The sequence below is a fragment of the Achroia grisella genome, unplaced genomic scaffold (genome assembly GCF_030625045.1).
Source record: "Achroia grisella isolate CSIRO2021 unplaced genomic scaffold, CSIRO_AGI_Agris_v1 utg782, whole genome shotgun sequence".
Taxonomy (NCBI): Eukaryota; Metazoa; Arthropoda; class Insecta; order Lepidoptera; family Pyralidae; genus Achroia; species Achroia grisella.
Window position 1 is genome coordinate 1385050 of NW_026713022.1, and position 23608 is coordinate 1408657.

The window sequence follows — 23608 nt, forward strand, 5'->3', positions numbered from 1 at the left end:
TGAAATACATAACGAAGATTTAAGCTCCATTTATAGAGCCGACTCTACAACCCTTACAGCTCATACTAGTAACGAAAATCCTATTTTAGAGATACCTATTACGGATGAACCTATTAATAAATTTATAGACAAATATGTTTCACGATTGTAGGCGATGTAAAAAGACGTCCAGTTGTTAATAAACCTTTCGAATCACACGTTCGAACTAATATTCAATTATCTGAAAATAATCTAGAACAGGACATCATAAATGCGATTAAAGAATATGTCAACCCCAAAGTTAGAACTGGTATAATAATTTATCCACCCTTAGCTATGTACAAGATCATTCCAATAATACAAGAAAAGTTTAAAAGCTCAGCTATGAATCTCATTTTAACCAAATTAGAAGTTGAAAATGTTAAAGAGTATTTACGTCAACAGGATATCATTCAGAAGTACCACGAGGGTAAGACTAACCACCGAGGTGCAGGTGAATGTTATCTTGCATTATCAAATAAATATTTTTGGCCTAAGATGAGAGATCATATTTCTAAATACATAAGTGAATGTAATATCTGTGGAATGGCAAAGTATGACCGTAATCCAATAAAACAAAAATATTCTATTGTACCACCTCCTAGTAGGAGGTGGTACAATAGGAGTGGCCATTTGAAATAGTACACATTGACTTATTTACAGCTGAAAATGAGAAATATTTAACTTTGGTTGACGCATTCTCTAAATACGCACAGGCGTATCACCTTCGGGATGGTACAGCTGTAAGCGTAATACAAGCGCTACTTAAATATTTTACTCATCACGGTGTTCCCATAATGTTAATATCTGATCAAGGTCCTGAATTCACAAACCAAATATTCTTAGAATTTACTAGATTACATAAAATACAACATCATAAGACTTTAGCACATAATCCTAATAGCAATGGAATAGTTGAACGATTCCATTCGACTATTCTGGAACATCTACGAATTCTTAAATTAGAACATCGCAATGAACCAGCTGTCAATTTAATCGTAACTAGGATACAATAGTTCTATCCATAGCTTTACGAAATGTAGGCCTATAGAAGTTATTACAGGTCACTTTGACCCACGTGACCCTATAGATACGAACATAAATGAACATCTTTTCCAACAGTACGTAATAAATCATAAGTTACGAATGAGTATGGTTTATAACATCATTAATGAAACATCTTTACACAATCGTACGGAGATTACAGAGGCTAGGAATAAAGATCGAGAAATTGAAAATGAATATAGTCCAGATGAGCAGGTTTTCATTCGTAACCCTATGGCTAGCAGACAAAAATTAGCTCCACGTTTCACCCAAGATGTGGTACTGGCTGATCTGCCAATACACATATATACTAAAAAGAAAAGAGGTCCCATTGCTAAAGCACGCCTTAAGCGAAGACCTAATAGTAACCCGTTGTTACAGAACATTCCTGACGATCACATTACAACTGACCAGAGCGGAAGACGTAACACTTGACACCCTTGACAATGGACCAGGAATTCTTCCCTTCAACCTTGGACCCACAAAAGTCATTTCCCATTATCACTCATTTTTATACTACATAGACCTAGATGACATGTTCACAAAAATAGAATCAGTTATAAGTCAGATAGATAATTTTAATCCTCAACTTAAAAATAATTCGTTATCTCTCTATGAACCCCATCTCTTACATCTTAATAATAAGCTCATAAGAGTACGCGAACAGTTGCAAACTTTCTTACAGTCACGTAATAAAAGAGGACTCATAGATGGTCTCGGTTCAATAATTAAAAGTATTTCAGGTAATCTTGATTATTCTGACGCTGTGAAGTATGACAGTGCTATAAAAGCTCTTCAAAATAATGAAAATAAGTTAGAAACAGAGTTGAATGAACACATTAGTTTAGGTAAAGAATGGATAACCAATCACTCTGTAATATTAAATAACATAGTAAAAAATCAGGATGAAATAAGTAAAACTATTAACCTAATACTAAAATCAGACGCAGACAGAGATACTGACTTAATAAAGTATGCACATCTAGCTCAATATCTATTGATGCTCACAGATAATACAGATAATTTGTCAGAAATTTTACTTAATTTAGAAAATACGTTAGCTTTTATTCAGACTAAGAGTATATCTCACTCTATAATTAATATTAATTCATTAAATAATATGCTAATTAAACTTAGACAACTTTATTCTAAGGAAAAGGTTATAGATATAGAATTAAGGGAATATTTTTACATTATAAAATCGGGTTCATATTATGTGGGAAATAAAATAGTTATAGTTATTAAGGTGCCGATTGTCTCTCCTATTACCTATATCCTGTATAAACTATCAATCATACCAAACCAACATAATCAAATACTTATACCTACCCAACCCTTCATAGCAATTCAGAGAACAGGTTCTATGTACATTGCGACAGAATGTCCGAAGTTAAGCACATACTACCTTTGTGAAGAACAGCTCCAGTACCAGTACCAGATTCGTGATAACCAAGACTGCATGCAACAGCTTATCCTAAAACAACAGGTCAGTCCTTCCTGTACCTGACTTAGTAAATCTTACCAGAGTAGCCCTCGAGAAGCTCGATGACCAGCACTACACCATGACACTACCTAAAGCAACGATATATCCTGCGGGTACGAGTACTACAAAATTCTTAAAGGAAGCTATCTAGTATCAATTCCTATAAATTGTATGCTGTCAACTCCAGATTTTACCATCTCTAACATTCAAGATAGAATTAAAGGACATGCCGTGCAGATTACACTGACGGAAGTACCATATGACGAGCGTGCCACATCTAAACCTCAACCTATAGTAAGATTAAATTCTATCAATCTAGAACATCTTCACGAGACAAATGCTAGAATATCATTGCAGCAGCCAGCAAGCTTAGAACAAGTCAATGTAGATAGTGTCTACCACACAACTATACCTATCTACACTATTATAGTAATCATCTGTGCAAGTTTTGTAACTATTAAATTATATCGCCGATTCCGTAGCTATTGCGGACAAATAAATTCAACTGATGTAATGGATACAGTGAACATTACAAATGAACAACCTGAGGTGAGAAATATCCAACCTAAAGATGTGAAGATCGACACTAACAGCATCCCGGCAACTTTCTCAGTACAGCTTACGAATAGTTGCCTATCTTCGAGGGGAGGCGTTACGAAATCATGAAACATTGAAAACGCTGTATAGGCAGCGGCCTCAATACTGCGCATCGTACCATGCGCCGAAACGTGCCGTCGAGTCAGCAAAACTGAAATGTTGAAATCGACCAAAGAACGCTATCGGAGTTGAATCACTCTTGGTTCTAACATCGACCAATTGGCATCTATAATAGTTAATAAGTTAAATTGTAATTTTTATATTTCAATTAAATTTAATATATAATATTTTTTGGTTTTTTTTGCGCCCTTCGGCTGTAGACTTTTTATCTTGTATGTACACCAAAATAACATTGTTTACAATTTTTGTCTGTCTGTTTGTTCCGACTAATGTCTGAAATGGCTGAACCGGTTTGACGGGACTTTTTTTGGCAGGTAGCTGATATAATAAGGAGTACCTTATTACATCAGCTACCTGCCAAATTGCCGCGAAATCAAGGGAACAGCTAGTATTATAATATATAAAGAAAGCATTGATTTTTATGTGATGAATAAAATAAAAAAATAAATTGTATAAAATTTATTTATTTATTTATTTGTTTTATTGGCCACTAAAATTAATGCAAGAGGTAGACTTAATGCTATAGAATTCTCTACCAGTCAAACACTTAAATAATAATAAATTAATATATTATTACTAGAAACTTATATGTATTTCTCATACATCTTCTTTTCAAATAAATTTATTCTTTGATCTTTATACTATAAGGAGCATGAGCGGGTTACGTGTAAAATCTTATAGGTACGTATTATTATTATTGTAGTATTAAATAATTTTTCAGGCAAATTCTTCTAAAAGTTATAATTGGCTGAATGAACTAATTATGCTCTTGACTGTAAGCGCACAGATAAAACGTTTAATTACATTAGAACATTTTTATCCTCTTCTTAATTAAAACTTTGCCAAACATCCAAGTTATATGACAATATTAACGGAAAATTCCACACCATCCATTTGACCTAATAGGGACGGCGTTTACTGGAATTGGCAGCATTTCCGAAAATGGACCACAAGATTATGACACGCCTCACCGAGGGCCGCAACCTCGGAAACCCTAAGCCCGGTATTTTATTAGTAACTATCTAAGCCCACTGCTTACTCCACATGAATTTGGTTAATACCACTACTAAATATATGAAAAATATATGAAACTTCACAATACGCTTATACCCTGTTACTATGCATGTAACAAGCGTTGAAATATGGGGACCTTACCTTAATAATCATATTTATATCCATTAGATATTTATACAACTTTATCTCTTAATTGGTATTAAATAAATCAAATCAAATTGTATGTTACATTATACTTTGTTGTAATAAATAAAACAAGTTTTGGAACCACACCAACAAATATATAATAATAATATTAAACGAATATTATTCTTGTTACCATTATTTCTCTTCCCAATAATTATGTGAAAGACGGCTGAGTGGAATATGATACAAATATAATGGTATCAAACAAGAACAACAGAAAATAAAACACTATGCCAAACCGTCTGGCCACTGTGGCAAACCAAAATATTAGAGTAAAGTTGATGAAAACGCTCATTATAACACAAGATGCTTCTGAAATATCTCGTAGAATTTATACATACGGGTACGGTAAATGTTATAATAAATACATCTGTTAGTTTTTGCTCGTTTCCACACACACCCACTCGCATATTCACTCTTAACATGGCATGTGAGTGCAAACTGTGTGTAAAATTCACTGAAAAAGCATTCCTTGTATACTACAAGCCTTTTGAATAACATCTGTGAATACGACTACTATTTCCATGAGTCATTTTATGTGAATTCCGCTTGAACAACGCTTGAACTTTTGATGAAACCAGAAATAATAAGTTTAGATTTCATATTTGAATTCATACCGCATCGTTGGAGAAAGCTAGGAACTATAATTATACGAAATTAGTTTTCTTTATAATTCTCATGAAGTATAGTAACTGACATTCATGAAGTTGTAAAGGCTATATTATATTAAAGGCTATTAATATGAAGTGAGAACAGGCTCCTCAAAAGGTCATGGATTTTTTTTTATTTATAACAGATTAATTAATATGTCAATACTCAAAATAAATGCATAAGGTTTATAAGGTTGTATGTGTTTGCTTCAGTTGGTAGTAAAGTAAAGACTGATTAACATATAAAGGTTAGTTTATATATAGGTCTTATTTATATTTTATAGTTTAGGTTCGTATACAATTGATTAAAAATTATTCAGCTCTCCAGTAAAAGTTTATAGAAAAATGTTGTAGCATTTATGCCTTCCTCTGTCTATCCCATGAATGACAAACGTGAAGCAACTTATATAGCTTTGCTGGGTTTTAAAGGAATTTAGTTCTATTTTGCGTAATACGTAATTCATAAAGAATTGAATGCGTATACAAATTAGTACCTCCCGTTCTGACATGTTATTGTAGCCTCCAGCCTCTTTGCTCCGTGAACCCAAGTTTACTAGGTCACGTACTAACACGATAGTTGTATCTCTATTTATTCAATTCTGAACTCTGGGCCTGATTCAATAAGAGTCGACGATATATCACAAGTGCTTCTATGATGTTACATTTCGGCGTTTTCCTCTAAGGAAAAGGTAGATGCGATTCAGGGTTACCGGCCTAAAACCTTAGCCTAGAATGGAGAAATAAAAATCGAATTAAAATGTGGCACATTAGCTCTTCTAACCTCGTATATCATTTAATATTTTATCAGATTTTCGTACATAAAAATGTTGTACATTTTTTTATGTTTAATTTTACTTAAGGACATTTTTCCATAAAATAATATTGGTCAATGATCTTATAGTCTACTCTATAATGTACAAATTTGTATGTATGTAGATGAAAACATCCTAGTGCTAAATGTTAAAAATATAATATTTATACTTACGAAGATAGTACAGTTGGCATCCCTGATATAACGAATTCGACTATTGTCTACTGCTGGGTTGTTTTAGTTTCGGTTCTGCTTCCAATGAAGTATATAATATACGAGTAACAGTTAACAATTGCTGTTTGACTAAAGTATTTCTGAAATTGTTATAGTACTATTTTGTATCCCATTTTGTGAAAGGTAAACAAAATATATGTATACTTCGTAAAACTAGCTGTTACCTGCGACGTAGATTGTTTAAACTTTCATACCTTAAGTCACCCTTCTAGATTATCATTTGTTTTTTTCATATATCTTTAATTGTTTTTCCATAAGATCCATTCAATTGTGAAAATGTTTTAAAAATCGCACTTATAATATGAATATGGTTTGAAATGAGATACATAATACGGAAAACCAATTAAAACTGAATAACATTGAAAGTTATAAAATTTTCATTTTCATTTTCATTCAAGAGTTACAATATTTATAGCATCAACTTGAATAAACAGAAGATTCATCAAAGTAAAAATTCATATTCATTCATAAAAATCGATGGTTCAAGATTTTCTATTTCAACATATTATTTGACAAATTGTATTACAGTATACAAATATGCGATAATAGCTTCTATTATAATGAAAAGTTCTTTCGTGATACAAAAAGGAGCAAGAAGAACAATAATCCGTATTCCATAGACGAATTTACATTAGAATAACCTTAAAGAGATAAGTATTGTAACAGTACCTTATTTGTATGTTTTAGATATTATCTTATTTATGGTTTTAGTGACTCTTTGTAACTTGCAAAAAACCTCAGTAACTGACAAAGAAAGACACATGCGTGAAAATGGAATAAAAGATCTGCAGTACTAAATAGCCTCTAAATTCAGTGTAGTTACAAATATGTGATATTACGATCTACGTACTTATTAAATAATTGTTGTAATAAATAATAGTTTTATTTTAATAATTATAGTAGTATTGGTTGATAACGAACCTTTTCTTTTACTAATTTCATCGCAGACATTGACGCGGTCGTATACGTATATATGATACGTATAACTTTTTCTAATTATACGTATACATAATGGCCACGTCAAATTTAAAAAATTAGATAAGAAACCTATTTACATATTTGCTTTCAATAAATGTTCTATTCTGTATATCATTATTATTCATCAGTTATTCTTCAGTTAATTAATTATTTATTCATCAGACATCATTACTATAATAATGATCATTGACATGATATTTATTAACTTATTGTACTATGCTTAGTGAATTACAAAATATTGTTTTTTATTTTATACTTTATATGTTATCCTAGACGACTTATTTTGTTTTGGATGAATACATTAATATATATTGGAATAGCTATACAGAGGAATTATATAAATATAAATACATAAACTAAATACCCACCGAAAACGCTAGTTTCAATTTTACCAAATTACCAGTACAGACATCCAAACAAGTTGCAAACAAGCTATACTCCCAGGATTCACTAATTAAACTTTGTGCAAACGACTATTGTCATCAGGGACTAATGTATAGCAAAACAAACGGTGAAGCATTAATTTGTAGTAGTATGTATTCTACACTGAATGTATTTTATATCTCCTATATGTTCGATCTCTATATTACACTTCTTTCTTTTTTATAAATCGTTATTTTTTATATAACATTCTCTGCACTAACATTTTTTTGTATTCAACATTGAATGTATTTTATATGATGGTTTTACCTCTTTTTCAATTAAACACTGTTTTTCACATCACGAACTTTTATACTACGTCGTGTTATCCTACATGTTCAATTTGAAAAAAAGACACAAACCTTTTGTGTAGTAATCTAAGATTGTTATGAATAACAATAATTGTTACTGAAATTATACATTCTGTATTTTTTTCACAGCATTTACAAATCAGCTTGCAAAACCAGAAGAATTGCAAAGCAACGCCGGTCTTTTAATAAGGAATAAGGTCTTTTCTTGAAGGTTTCAATATCATATCGGTTCGGAAATACTATTTCGAAAAGGTGTTGTATATTTTTTTATTATCCACATCCATACAAATAGGAGAATGTACGATCTGTCTGTTATCTTTTCTCTAAACGGCTGAACGCATCTTGATGAAATTTAAGGCAAAGATAGATTATATCTCGTGGATGGTGATAGACTAGAGATTGTGTGAGACTTATTTCAAAAAAGCAGACGATGTCGGGGTAACAACTTTTTTTAATAAAATGACATATTTATAAAGAATATATGTAGAGAAAGAATTCCCAAGAATAATGTTATAAGTTACTTTTCTAATTATATACATTTAATATAATTAAAGCTGTCCATAAATATTCGTATTATTCTTTTGCAATTATTTAGACATGGTAAAACGATTTATAACTCCAAGTAAATTAAAAAAAAACTACTAACAGTGAATTATTTCCAACGTTATTGTTTTTATAGGCAAACCTCTATGCTCCGGTATATACACAACAGTTTGTGCAAACTACGTTGTCAGCCATTCCAATAACTAAAGACAACAAAATTTATTACTGACGCCTGTAATAACCCAACAATATCCCGTTAAATTACATAAAAAAAACAAATGTGCCCTTGTGAAGTCGTCAGATTTCTAATTAAGAGACACAGTCGCGTTGTTACTCTAAATAGAAAATAAATTTCCGCAGATCGCCTGTCGCTCGAAAATGTTTGTCTATCTGGCCAGTGAGCAAACAAATAATTCAAACAAATTCAAGTAACCAATTCCCTCTCGAAATATTCTAAGAGTGTTAACATAGATAATTATAAAACAAACGTCAGCTACGGTTCCATAGGTAGGTTGAGGAGTAGCGCCCTCGCAAATATGTAAAAAATATCAGTAATTTGATAAATAAATAAATCAAACTTTCTTTATATACATATGTACTAAAATCCAATTGAAAAAAACGTAAAATGTAGAATGATATTAAAATAATTTTAAAAATAAATTTGACATTATAGAAAATACTAGATACATATAATTATAAAATTAATATTGTGAATATTATACTAAGAATGTATATAATTAATAACTGAAAATGTGTCAGGAAAGTTAGTTTCAAGTTAGTTCAACTTGCAATTATCTTTTTAATATTAGTATATATCCCTACGGTGTGGTACATGCGCTGTACCTTCTTTAGTTATTATAAAATAAATAAATATTTGGCATAAAGAATATTTTGTATCTCAAAAAAAAAAGAATTCCCACTTAATAGCTTTCCTTTTTTTACCATACCTTTCTTACAAATGAAGACTAAACCGCAACACATTCAAGAGAAATAAGGGTACCTAACTTCGTTATGGGCACACGGAACATCACATTTTTATGCATCATTTCGCTAACCTGATTGTATCATCCTCTCTTACTGAGCTAGGTATATTCTATCGAAATAAATATGTATTTATTTTTTATCTTAAATACTAGAAAATTACATAACAAATTAATGACCGTTGCTTTGTTTACTAGTAGCTTCAGTGAGTAGACGAGAATAATTGTAAATTAACCAACACCAAAAGAAAATAATACATGTATGTATATTCTTTTACAAACAAACATCGTCTATAATTCTATTGTAACGGACCCAGCATATAGCAAAATAAATGCCATATAAATTATTTCTGGATAGAGCCATCCTTATCACCTACGTGTATGAGAAATAACCTACGGGAGCTTCACAAGAGTGCGATAACAACAGTGTGATACTATACATATTTTACTATATTTAGATTTTTGCAAAAGTATTATCATTAATATCATAATAATACTCTTTTGGTTTGTTACTGCTTCACGCAAAACCAACTGAACGGATTTTGATGAAACTTTATAGTACTATAGCCTATTCATCACACATAGATTAACACAGGGGTTATAATTTTAAAAGATATCACGTAAATAGGGCGAAATATAGTGATAAATGTCATGAAAGTACGATGGAGACAAAGTTGCGCGAGTCAGCTAGTTGTACATAAATGTGTTCTAATAAGATAAAGACCCATCAAAAAATTTCAGATTCTATTTCTATTATACAATAGAATTCCATGCATGTATTCTAATATTAGAAGTGTGTCTGTGTTTGTTACCTGTAAACGAGAAAGGATATAAGATATATTTTATCTCTAAAAAAAGCAGTGAAAGTCACGGGAAACAGCTAATACATTAATACATTTATCATAAAATCTATAAAAATCTGTTGCTAAATGAAAACTTCCATACAAAATAACATTTTTCCTGGTAGGCATGAATGCTGTATAAGAAACATCAATGACTGTATCCAACTTTCGTATAACTTTGTTATTAGATATCCTACCTACGTATTAATGTACAATTTTCTTATACTATTATATAATCCTCGTACATAAAATCCAGCAGGATAATTAAATACAAGTTCGTTTCTTAGCATAGGGTAAGTTACTTTATGAAAAGTCGTAAGTTTATCCTGAACTGCAGAACTGCATTAAAGTACCTGCGTAATTAATGTGTTTGTATAAAATACTGAGTTCTTTAATACAGTTAGTAGTTAGTTAATCTGAATAATTCTATGGTAAATAAAGTAGGTATTTCCCTTTCTCGACGTGTCAATAAGATCGTACTGCACGTGGCCACGGTTTGTCTGAAACACAGCGATGTCAATGTCAGTAGGTGTCGGCCGTTTGTTCAACTGTCGTCACTCGATTGTCCAACGAAAGATACACAGTACTCACCAAAACCGTATACATTATGATAGACTTGGTTCAGTCTTAGTTCGTGTCTGTATATATAATACTATAAATGGTGATTTGCGGTAAAAAAAACCCGCTAGTGCGTTTACTTGTATTGATTTCTTGTGATACAAATCATGCGGATAAATATCGCCAAAGCTTCACCGTAGTACGGCCTAGCCTCACCCAGACTAGCAATAAAATCGAGAGGGAACACTAAAAACCATAAAAATTAAACTATTAGAATATGAATTAGGAAAATGTTCCGTCTACAATATGTTAATCTAATGTGTAAAAAAAAATCATTATTTTCGTTTTGTTTTATATTTCTAACCTTAGAAGACTTACCCCTCATAATAATGTTATATAAGTATTGTAAGGTAACTAGAACTAATAATACTATTATAATTATAATAATGCATTATTATTGGAGAGGTAATGAAATATATATAAAAACAATAGAATTTGTTTTTTTATGTTATGGGGATGGCAAACAATATTACTACCCATTTCATGATAAGTGTTAGCGGATATCACGATATCATGTAACAGCGGTGATACCACTCGTGCGTTGCAATTCCAGAGGCTAGGAGATCTTGTTTCTTACTCTGTAATTTAAGTGCCTTACGTTTCAACCTAAACACAACTTACAGAGAAAGCTGCTGTAACCACGCATATGACTTTTAGAACCTTTATTTCAAATTAATAAGGATGATTATTATCGTCCTCAACTTTTCGGCCTTTAAAAATATATTTTTTTAACATTAAATAGCTCTTGTAAAATATGCACGTTTGTGGACATGAAAACGTCAACGTGTGTTTTTATTTCTTTTTATCTTGGTGCTTCACATTCATTATACAGTGTTCTCTCTCGACATTTTTATTGCTCTGAGAACCTTATATAAAAAATGGCATTTGGCTCCGTGCCCACTTTACGAGTATGTGGTTATATAACTCTCATTATAAACAAATAACAAAAGAAAATTATTACGCAAAATTGGGATGTAGCGAAGAAAAACGAAAAACTAAAAAGTTATTTCAAATTTAATTTTTAATATTTGTTTGGTTAATCATTATTACTGTCCACCGCTAAGTTGGCTTTATCATGATTACAAATAGAATAGTCTTAAAAACCATTTGTAGTTCATTCCAGATAAACGATGAACCAATACATCAGAAATCATTTTCATTCACCGTCCCCGAGTAATGTAAGCACTGATAGTATTACCGCAGACTTCAAATTTTCCATCATTAATACACAAAAGCATTGAAGGTATACCTTCACTGCTGTTCCTGAATCACGGTCTCTAATCAAGAACACATCTTGTGGAGATCGGTATACAAGAACACGACTATATTTCAAAATTATTTATATTACAGAATGGATAATAAACAGTAATCACATAAAACTCAAATTTAGAACAATCAGCGATATAAATTTCCAAAATCTATTATTTTTTAGTTAATGCAGCTTATTGTTAAGCCAGCTTTGTAGCCTTTATCTTATTTATAAAGAGACGCAACTATTGATCATATTTAGCTACAATATTCCATCATAAGCAATGGACAACAGTGATATTATACTCGTAATTATAGCGACTTACTCTAAGTAGGTATATCAATACCCAATTTATACCTATCTATATAATTGTCTTACCCTTATGTACCTACAACTGAATCACACGGAGGAATCAAGAAAAATGTTCCATACATTTTAGTAGACAAAATTCGTCCTTTTTTTAGAATAGAAATAGGTAAACAAAAGTGCTAATCGATATATACTTCCAAAAGATTCAATTTAAGTAACTATATCTACACTGAATCTTTTCTTGAACGTCCACAGACAGGAACTCCTCGAATATATATAAAAAATACGCAAATGGTTGTTAGTTTGCTGTGCTAAGGAAAGCGTGAAATCCTTTGCCCAAGTCTTTTGTATTACGTAAGATAATTTTCCGACCGCCATATATGCATACATCTACTACAATAGGTACCTACTTCGTCATCGTATTATTCTTACGACCCTAACATTCACATCGAAAAATCAAGGGCATTCAATACAAAAAGTAAACATATCCATAGCTATTTACATTAAAACAGCTTTTACAGAGTTAATAAACATTTTTAGTCTACGGAAGCTTCAGTCGCTTATTTTATTAATAATCTATTTCTAAAAATCTTCGTTCAAAACAAAACTTTCTAGATCGTTCCTATAATTACTTGAAGCTTCATTGAGATATTATTACGCCGGTTTTCGTGACAACAATTTTAACTTTTAAAAAGTGTGGAATCTTGCAAAGATACGTCATACTTTAAGAGGCTTATAGAAGCTGAAAAGTTCAACAATACTGGCGTTGCTGAAAAACTTACCTGTTCTCGGTTCGAAAGGCATGATCAAGCGTGAAAGTCGCCCCTCCCGTGCACCCTAGTCGCGATCACAGATGTGTCCCACTACCGCGCGACATCACACGACACCTAATGCATCCACTCACACACACACAACACCAGCACTAGACTAACAACACTAGCTTCGTTGTATCTAATAACACAGGACTGTCAAAGGTTGTATATCTTCATGACGTAAGTCGTGAAAAACAGTTGAGGACGGCTGAAAGCAACGTAGCGACCGCAGCGCGGCGAGGTCACTTCTGCCGTTGGATGCGGCGCGCGCCGACAGCGCCCCCCGTAACCATGGCAACATTCCCGGGCGATATCAGCCCTCCTCTTTGGCGAACAAAAACAAAAATAGCAAATTAATTGCGTAATCGTGAGCCGTGAAAATTTTGCTAAGGTTAATTAGTACATCAAAGGGGTGCTCGGCAAGCTAAAAATGGCAACCGATCGGTTACTATAAGGTATGTGGAAACAATTCATAATATACATAGTCCTGTCGTGTGTCTTGCCACTTTCTAACCATTATTTCAGCTCTATTATAAAGACAAAATGCTACGATTGCACGCTTCGTCAGTATCCCAATTTCACACAACACTTCTGAAGTTTTCATGCATTAATTTTCCAAGTTTTAATGAAAATTGTGGTTGTCTTGAAAATTGAGTGCTACTTAATAAAATACCCGACTAAGATAGTGACTTTTGCCAAGTATAGAGCTTTTATAAGCAGCGCTTTGCTAGTACTTAGGTATGTAATTATACAAATACATACAATACAAAATGAATGAATGATTCAATATTTACACAATGTATTGATAATTTTTAAGAAAACTTAATCAATCTAACCTTTTTTTTTCTATAAGGCAAACATTTTTAAGGATAACATATTTTAGTTACATTCCATGAACACTATTTTTGACATCTGAAAATGTGTTTATCATTTTTCTTATTTCCCATATAACATGGGTCGCAATTTATGTAATAGAAAACATAAATAATTTATGGCCTTCGTCTGGGCCGTTCATGTAGTATACGTGAATATATACTACAATGTAAGATGTGGATAAGAATTAAATCAAGTTTTCCCATTTCCCATCCATTACAATATTTTAATTCATATTACACTATATTGAAAGTCTGACTTTTTTTTTTAACACAGGGGACAAACGAGCATGCGGCTCACCTGATGGTAAGTGATTACCGCCGCCCATGAGCACCCGCAACACCAGGGGAATTGCAGGTACGTTGTCGGCCTTTTAAAAAGGAATAAGCTCTTTTCTTGAAGGTTTCAATATGGTATCGGTTCGGAAATACCATTGCTAGAAGGTGATTCCACAATGTGGTTGTGCGAGGAAAAAGTTTCTAGAAAACCGCACTGTGGAAGACATTCATCCAGATGATCAGGATGGTATTTTAGTTTCTGGCGGGTGGTACGGTGGTGAAACTCAACAGCTGGTAGTAATCCGAACAATTCCTCAGAACACTCCGCGTGATCTTAAGATCAAGCTACTGAAAATAACAAACAGGTGAATGATATGGATCGTGTCATTACTAATTTATGTTATTACTTTTCTCATGTCACTTACATATAGTCTTTCTTGCTGCTTGAGATGCATTAAACAAAACGACAGCCAACTCGTTTACCTCATAATGATTGTATTTGTTGTCAATCTTTTGTATACTTTTGATGCAAGATGCTGTGGAAAACATAGAGGTTCATTCTAAACGAGTGAGCCACGATGTGCCAAGTGACCTGATTGCACTGTCATCCCTTTATGATTCACTTCTGCCCCGCCAGCGCATACCATTAGCAAGGTAAATGCCCATTCCATAAAACAGCCAGTATTTGTAAAGAAATTTTTTTTAGTTCTTCGATATAGTTTTCGTTATGTATAACTACAGAAAACTACGTATTAAACATTAAAAAAATTATTTCTAATCGATAGCTCTACAAAATTACTATTATAATTACCAAGACATATCGTCGTATTTGCGGTAGACAAACGGACGTGTGGACGAGTGACATCATAAGGGAATTTTTGTATCTTTTTGAAACTGAAACCTAAAAACGGAATGTTCAAAGAGATTGGGTTTGTAGGTGTAATATTTTTTTCCGTATTTTTTCTAATCCCAGCATAACGCTGTATCTGCCCGTGCAAATCACGTTAGGATTTGGTAAACTCGTTAGTTCACCAAATCATACTACCTACGTTATGACTGAGAGAGTTTTCTGTGATTGAACGACACCTTCAACAGGAATATGCTGAGCATTCTTTTCACAATTTTAATCCAATGCATTAATTTTCTCATATGTTCATTTGAGAAATATTCGATGCACAGTCTACTTGTTTTCTTGATTGTTTTATCCTTTCTTTTTTAATTTCCAACAGAAAAGACTCTAATCTTATATTGTTTTTGCAATTTTCGTTTATCTAAAGTTTATTTCTTATCTATTTTCTATTACAAGAGCCAGCCAAATTTACATAAATATACATTTTGATTCCAAGTCTTGATCCTTTACGGTTTTTAAAATGATGAAGTCATGATCTTTAGGTTTGCATTGGGCTGGGTGTATCTAATGCATATTACATATATATTTCCAAAAAATATGTATTGTTGTATTTCTGTTAGTTGTCTAATACTTATAACACAAGCTCCGTTTAACTTGGGACTAGATGGCGCTATGTAAATTGGCCGGGGTTTTTATTATTATTTTACCCATTAATTTCTATAATGTACTTGTATAAAAAACCAACCATTCCAGAATTTAAGACTTGTGGAGAGAAAATATGAGACTTTTCCCTCGTCCCAGATAATTAACTAGGTGTAAAATTGGGTTGGCTGGCTTATTTAGAGACCGACTTTATATAATATGAAAATATACATTTTGTAGGTAAACAAGGTCGTATTGAAGTTACACGGGCTTTTTCCCTGAGTCACTTCAGTGAGTAAACTTCAAAATTACTTAGAAACTTTTGAATTTTATTAATTAGAGTCCGCTTGTGGCAAAACCTTAAATACTTAATAACACCATTTCTGACGAGAGCATAGAGAAAATGTAAGAACAGTATCTTTTTTCGTTTTTAGACGAAAACTATTTGTTTGTTTGTGTGTTTAGGTGTCACATAAAAATGGCTAGAGGATTTAGAGATTATCCCAAATATGTTATAAAATACGATAAGTACATTAACGAAAACTGAGAAAAGCAGGTACAACCTTAGGTAGGTACCTAAGGTTTGAAGAAATTAATTTCTATACATATAAATAAAATTGTAGTGTCTGTTTGTAATATTAAAATAACCGTTTTTTACTACATGTCTATAAATATAAATACGGTACATGCACCAAAATAACATTTTTTACTATTTTTGACTGTCTGTCTGTATGCTCCGGCTAATCTCTGAAATGTTTGGACCGATTTTGACGAGATTTTTATTGGCAGGTAGCTGATGTAATAAAGAGTAATTTAGGCTACTTTTATTTTAGAAAAAAGAAATATATTAGAAAAATAAAGTTAAATTCCACGCGGATGAAGTCGCGAGAACAGCTAGTTTATTAATAAAATACAAGTTGGTGTCATATAGAAATTTTTTTCATAGTTTAATTAGACGTTTTAGTAATATATCATGCTCTACAAATCTACATCTGCACGAAGTCGCGGGAACAACCAGTAGATTATGTTCGACGTACTGAAATTATAATCAACAAGTTTACTTTATATGATAATACAAACTTGCAGAGTTGAGAAAACTCAAAGAAAAATACTAAAAATGTATTTATACGATGCCAGTATAAATATTTATAATAATACAAAATAACACTCATATAAACTGTTGTTAAAATGTTGTTACAAAATTATAAATATTATTATTAATTCAACATTCATAATCGTAAAATTACGAGTGCGTTATACACTTTATGTGATGATTACACAACGAAAACTTTTTAGTCTGAAAACATGAAATTTTTACACCAAAGTTCAAAAAGTCCTTAAACATAGTAGCTACTGAGAAAGAATTTCGCGACAATCACCCTTAGAAAGGCAATTAAATATTTACGCTGGAGTTTTACCTTACACGAATAAAAATATTAAATCACATTGCAGCAAACTCCTTGATAAATATTCATATTATTTTTTAATTTTATAACCATATTCTTTTAATATATTCAATTTGTAACATTCTATTATATATTGCAGTCGTATTAGTCGCATTTTCTTTTATCTCCATATTTTTCCTCATTAAATCCTCAGTAACAGGTTGACACATTATATTAAAAAATTCTATACGTAACGAGAGAAGGTTAAAAGAAAATCAACAAACAACGCTACAATAGAAGTCGGAGCCAGCTGTTGGACCACGTATATAACTTTCATCGTGGTAACATTGTATTGATTTCTTCTTACTCTTGTTGAAATGCAGTACACGTTTCAGCGAAGGAATCCAGGACTTCTAACTGAAGTAAATAAAGCAACCTGAAAATCGATTGAATATTCCAGCTAAGCAGTTCTACAGCATCTTTTCATAGGTTTTTTTTTACAATTGACACACTACACTGATTATAATCAAGTATTGTATGAATAAATAAAAAAAACGATGTTTTTTTAAACAATTTGTCTTTGAATATTCTTAGTTTTATTTCTTCAGTATCTTTAAATCTCGATTTTTTTAATAAGCAAATCTCGTAACATAAACGGGACACCGTAATTATATATTCCTAAGGAATCGAGATCTTATCTGGTCCATTTTTAAGAAAAGTGAAACCAGTATTTTACCTTCACTTGCCTACCCTCTACCCCCTAAAGCCATTTGGTTCCTTATAAAAGGCATTTGACAGGACTCGTCTTTAACGTAAACGCTTTGGGTGTATTTATATTGGAGGGTGGAATCCTTGAGCAGTTTCCGAAAAAGGAAATTAAGAAAGATTTTTTTTTCCTCCTCTCAAGATCTCATAAATATCAGTACACCTGACATTCAAGTTGACAACAAAATACTCGTGTTTAGTCCCAATAAAAGTGGACTACTGACAGTAAAGCAATATAACAACGCTAATAAATAACACTATTAACTGCAAAAAGAATTATCAAATCTATTTAGTTTTATATTTATTTAACCTGTCAATAACCTAACAGCTTATACAATTTATGCACAATACATAGTATTACATAATTAGTAAAGTCAATAACAGATACCTTACAAATTTATCGAAATTTGTGAGCAGATGGACATCATGAGTTAAATTAAATTTTAAATTGGATATAACTAGCAATACGAAATATAACAATGCTATACAAAAAAGAAACACAAGGTCAGAGCCAAAGTTAGAGGCCGCCCTGTGGTAGATATTGCGAACCTCACATTTCACAATTGGCAAGAACAACATATAGTAATTAATATATATTAAATTTCAAGCTAAAACCATTGTGTAGAGTGTGTGAATAAAATACCAAAACCAGTGCAGTATTTCCGAAATGTAGCCTCAAAAATTACATTCCAATTAAGAAAGTTCTTTTCCGTTTCTTTGAATTGATTGAAAACAATTTAATTGGTCGTATTTTTATGATACAAAAACAAATTTCAAAGTTCGATAAGTATTTAACATTACTCCAAGCAAGTAGTGTGAAATAAAAATACATATGTCTTGCGACTCGATGGTTTGACGCCTTAGGATACTGTGTATTTCACTATGTATTTGATGAAAAAATAAATCTACATTCAAAGTTTTAGACTTGTTTAATTGAAGAGACGGGAATTTATAGTAATGTAGAGTAATAACCCCATTGCTATCAATGTATAATGTCAGGTTGACCTCCACGTGGTTCCCCCTGGAAACCATTGTGATAAATTCACCTCGAACTAACAGACTAACTGACCTGACCTCATGCTCATCTTATCATCTCCACGGGTGTCCCGCCAGTGCAAATCGTTAGCGCAGGCGGATGGATGATTCCAGTATAAGAAAAAAATCTACTTATTAATTGTGTAAAAACTAACTTAACATTCTCTCAACTTTAAAAAACATGACAAGAGTAAATGTCAATTTAGTGTTGATGACATTTCAGTTAGATAAACAATCAAAATTTCTTCCCATTAGTTTCTTCCTATTAATCGTTTTATCATAACATACATACATATATACATGTTGTGTACACACATAGAACCTGTTCCATTTTTAATGTCTACTGATTTGGTAATCACGCAGTAGGTACTTCATATATAGTCAATGAAGAGAGCGAAAGATACACAGTAAATGTGACGATTCATAATTAGTAAGGCAAACTAGGTCGTAATGAACAAGATACCTGTCTGTAGTAGTACATAAGTTAGATCCACAAATACGACTACTGTGTAATTAAAGATAAAAAGCTTCTTCTGTTTAAGAAGGTGTATTAAAAAATTTTTTTGCTAAATTTCAGTGATATTAATACTTGTTAACTGGTTAGAGAGGATAGTTATATATTAATTAAATTAGAGTTTCGTTTAACATAAAGAAATAAATAATAATGGACACATACTCAGGTAATATGAGATGTGTCCATTGACGTCATATTGCGCCTGTTGTTTATATTATACCTCAGGGGTACATTTTTAAAATATTGCTCTCAATAAATTCTCAGGCGTTTTAATTTATCTGTATTGAACATAAAATATTTTCTATTTTATTTATTTATTTAAAAAATATAACGGCAAATATTAGCTTTATTAACAGTATTTTATACCAGTGAATCTTCGGGATGAACAGAGCATGGAGGTCATTCAATATTTAATAAGTCGGCATACATTATAAGCTCCAGTGACTAAATTAAAACGGTATTCCTCCTTATTTTCAAGCTTCTGCAGTATTTGTACGCATTTACCTTAGATTTTTATAGTCCCCGCAGTAAACAACTTTGTATTGAAATAAACTGAGTCATGAATTCTTGCTATCTCTACACCGTAAGAAACTTGTTATTACGGGGTTTGTTAACATTTTTATATAACTTGTTGAGTATTATATTCGTTAATAGGTAGCAGTGATTAAATAATTTTAGTTACCATTACCCTCCATATTTCAATATTTCGGTCGGCAATTCTAACAGAAGATATTTACAGTTTACGGAAGAATTTAAATAATAAAACTTTAATAAATTTATTCAAGTACCATCAATAATTATTATTTAATTAATAAATTCTGGACAATTAACACAGCGCCATCTCTAGTCCCAAGGTAAGTAGAGCTTGTGTTATATGTACTAGACAATTGATATAAATATTTAGAATCTTTTTTTTTGTAAATACATACATATACATTTAAAACACCCAGATCGATACAAACAATCATATTCATAAATACAAAATAATGACCGCGTCAAATATAAAACAGTATATTACAAATGAATGTTTGTACCGTGCGAGGAATGGAACCCGCAACCATCGGAAGTAAAGCGGTATGCTAAATCGCTAGACCATCAAGGCCGACATTCATGTTTTTAAATAAATTTTATATACCAATATTATAAACGGGAAATTTTGCAAGTATGGATGGTTGAATGTTTGTTACTTACTCTCATAAAAATACTTCTAAACGAATTTTGATGAAACCTTACAGTAATATAACTTATACATGTCAATGGGGCGAAATATAATTAATAATGTTAAAGTAAGAGTGATGCCGACGAGGTTTCGCAGTTCAACTAGTATTTTAATATGTAGGTATGGTAGGCATAATGATGCAATATAATATGCATAATAATAATAATACAGAATCTATCGTAATTTCTTTTCTCCATCTGTATTTTTTATTGCTGGATACAATATAATTCTGTACTTATTATTATTTATTTATAACAAAGCTAAATTATTATTAAGAGTATTTCAGTGCGGCTTCTTATGATTATTATCGTGATTACTTGTGACCCGAGTGCTAGTTGCTACTTTGCCCAGAGGTTAGCCATTGAAAGAGGCAACGCTGCCAATATCTTGGGTATGCTGCCTCGATGTGTCACATTGGATTACAACTTATTAAACTATATTGTTTTGTTTTGTGAATATATGTGATTGTTTGTTAATAAAAATTATATATATATATATAATAACATACATTAAAGAAAATATTACACTAAATTTCAAATTATCTGCTTGACAAGGTCTGAGTTACGTGTGGTCTAATTTTTGTTGGTATGTTTCACAAACGTTTTACAAACTAACAAATTGTTCGGAACTACGCTCAGCGGGACTCCGGAAACGCCTGCAACATTATATTATTGTTCATATATTATTATATAGTAAACTTTTGTAATAAACTATACTCGTAAATGTGCTATTAAAAAAAATATCAACCAAGATGTACTTACAACTGAATTGTCGACTTATTATCGACTATTCTCGACTTATTGTAAATATTTTTTAGACTAAATTTAATTTCAATTCAATTATTGTGATTGTGAAATTTTAACCCTATAAACTACCTAACTAGCTTCATCCTAGGTACTTGTGTATATATATATACCTGACAAATATAATGCCTAAAAATTTATCCTTTACTTTCCGCTAATATATTTAAGTGCTATTATTAATATAATGTCATTAAATAATATTTAATAGTATTATTTATAACAAAGACTAACGCAAAACTATTATTTTATTAACTGTATATAAGTCATCATGTCCTACTGTACCTTGTTCCGAAGCCCCATAGTTTTATATTTTTTGGTTTCATTTCATATCAGAGTAACTGGAATGGCAAACAAGCTGACGCCCCATACATCATTTCACTGCCAGTCTACCATATTTCATTCTTTACAACAAAACACATTTTACAGAGCAAGCTGGAGGCAGAAATGGATAAGAGGTAATTTTGTACTAAATTATATAAATACATTGAAATTGAGATTTTGATATTAAGAATAAAGCAAAAAAAAAATTTAAATAGTCACCACCCACTCTATGCCACTGTTTTAGGTTGACTGGAAGAGATCTCGTCTAGGGATAGTCCACCTTTGATCACAACTTCTCTTAATTATATTATCCATGTACTATAAGTACAATAATATATAGAAAAATGGCGTAACATCGTAAAGTAATTCTATGGTGTGGCATTGAACAAGAATGCACTTCGAGAGTGTCATAAATACGGGCATCTGACAATTGCAGAGGTGAAGTGAAACTTACGAGTTCTCTTTGGATCACAAATGGTTAAGATGAATAGCGCGTGCTTTCAAACAAAAGCCTACTACCTGTTTTTATTTCATCTATTCATGGGACACTTGAGTGACCACAGACATGAAATAATAGTAAGAAGATTTTAATTTTATTCGTTAGAGAAGATCCGTATTGAATAATAAGTTACATGGTTTAAAAAAATAAGCGTATAATATGTATAGATCTCTGTACTGTAATCATATATCATAGTCATAAATATATTTTTATTTACAGAAAATGTTTATTGAATAATGTTGAAGACAAAATTAAATAATATTTAAACACTAATTACTAATAGCCTCTATACTCAATTTACAATTTGAATTTAGACGTATGTATGTATTTATTATCATGACTAAACAAATAGGTACAAAAATATTTTTTACATAGCACCATGTAGTCCGAAGCTAAGCGAGAGAGTATCTATTATATAGATAACTTAAATATACATAAATGGATATTTTTATTATAATTACATATATAATATAGGTATATAAAAACACACAAATAAATACTGACAATATACTCATTCTCATGTATATACAAATGTTTGGGTCGTCTTAGAAATCAAACCCGCGACTATCAGAACTAAGGCGATGTGCTAAACCGCTATACCACGTATTGGACGTCGTATGAACTGTATCTTTTACTCATCAACATTTATTAAAAAATCCTGATTGACGATTAACCCAGAGAAAAAACTACAAAGGTTAGAAAGTTGTTCAGACATAGCACATCCACTAGGTAAAGATTTTTAAATTCATTCTTATAGTCATTCTTTAGTGGAGTGTAATATTATATATAATCCCTTGCAACAAAATCCCGTGTAATCAGGAATACAATGGGTATTTCAACCTGTCACAAAATGTCAGTGTATCTATAATAAATCTGTCTACAATTACCGTGTACCACTTAATTAATTTCTAGATATTACATTTAAACTAGAAATTACTGAAATAATTGACTGCATGTCTGCTTACTAGTCTTTTTTAATACCTATTTATTGTAATAGCAAACAAGCTGACCGGCCCACCAGATAATAAATGGTATTTAATTACTTTTCTTACTAATTATATTATTTGTTATTAACTTGTTACCTAATCAAGTCCTAATAATTATATAGTTAATAATGTCTTCTCAATACAAGCAGTCACAATCAGTGAGTGCCAAATAGAATCTTTTAAGATATTTGACATCATTGAACAATTATTATTTTCGTT

The 23608-nt window shown here is 31.5% G+C and overlaps 1 long non-coding RNA gene across 1 annotated transcript; it reads left to right on the plus strand.

Annotated features, from left to right (window-relative positions):
- The first annotated feature begins 13529 nt into the window (after positions 1 to 13529).
- On the plus strand, positions 13530 to 17730 carry LOC131851366 (uncharacterized). Its single transcript, XR_009357874.1, has 3 exons — positions 13530 to 13674; positions 14369 to 14449; positions 17643 to 17730. It is a non-coding gene; the product is annotated as an uncharacterized LOC131851366 (long non-coding RNA).
- Positions 17731 to 23608: the final 5878 nt, after the last annotated feature.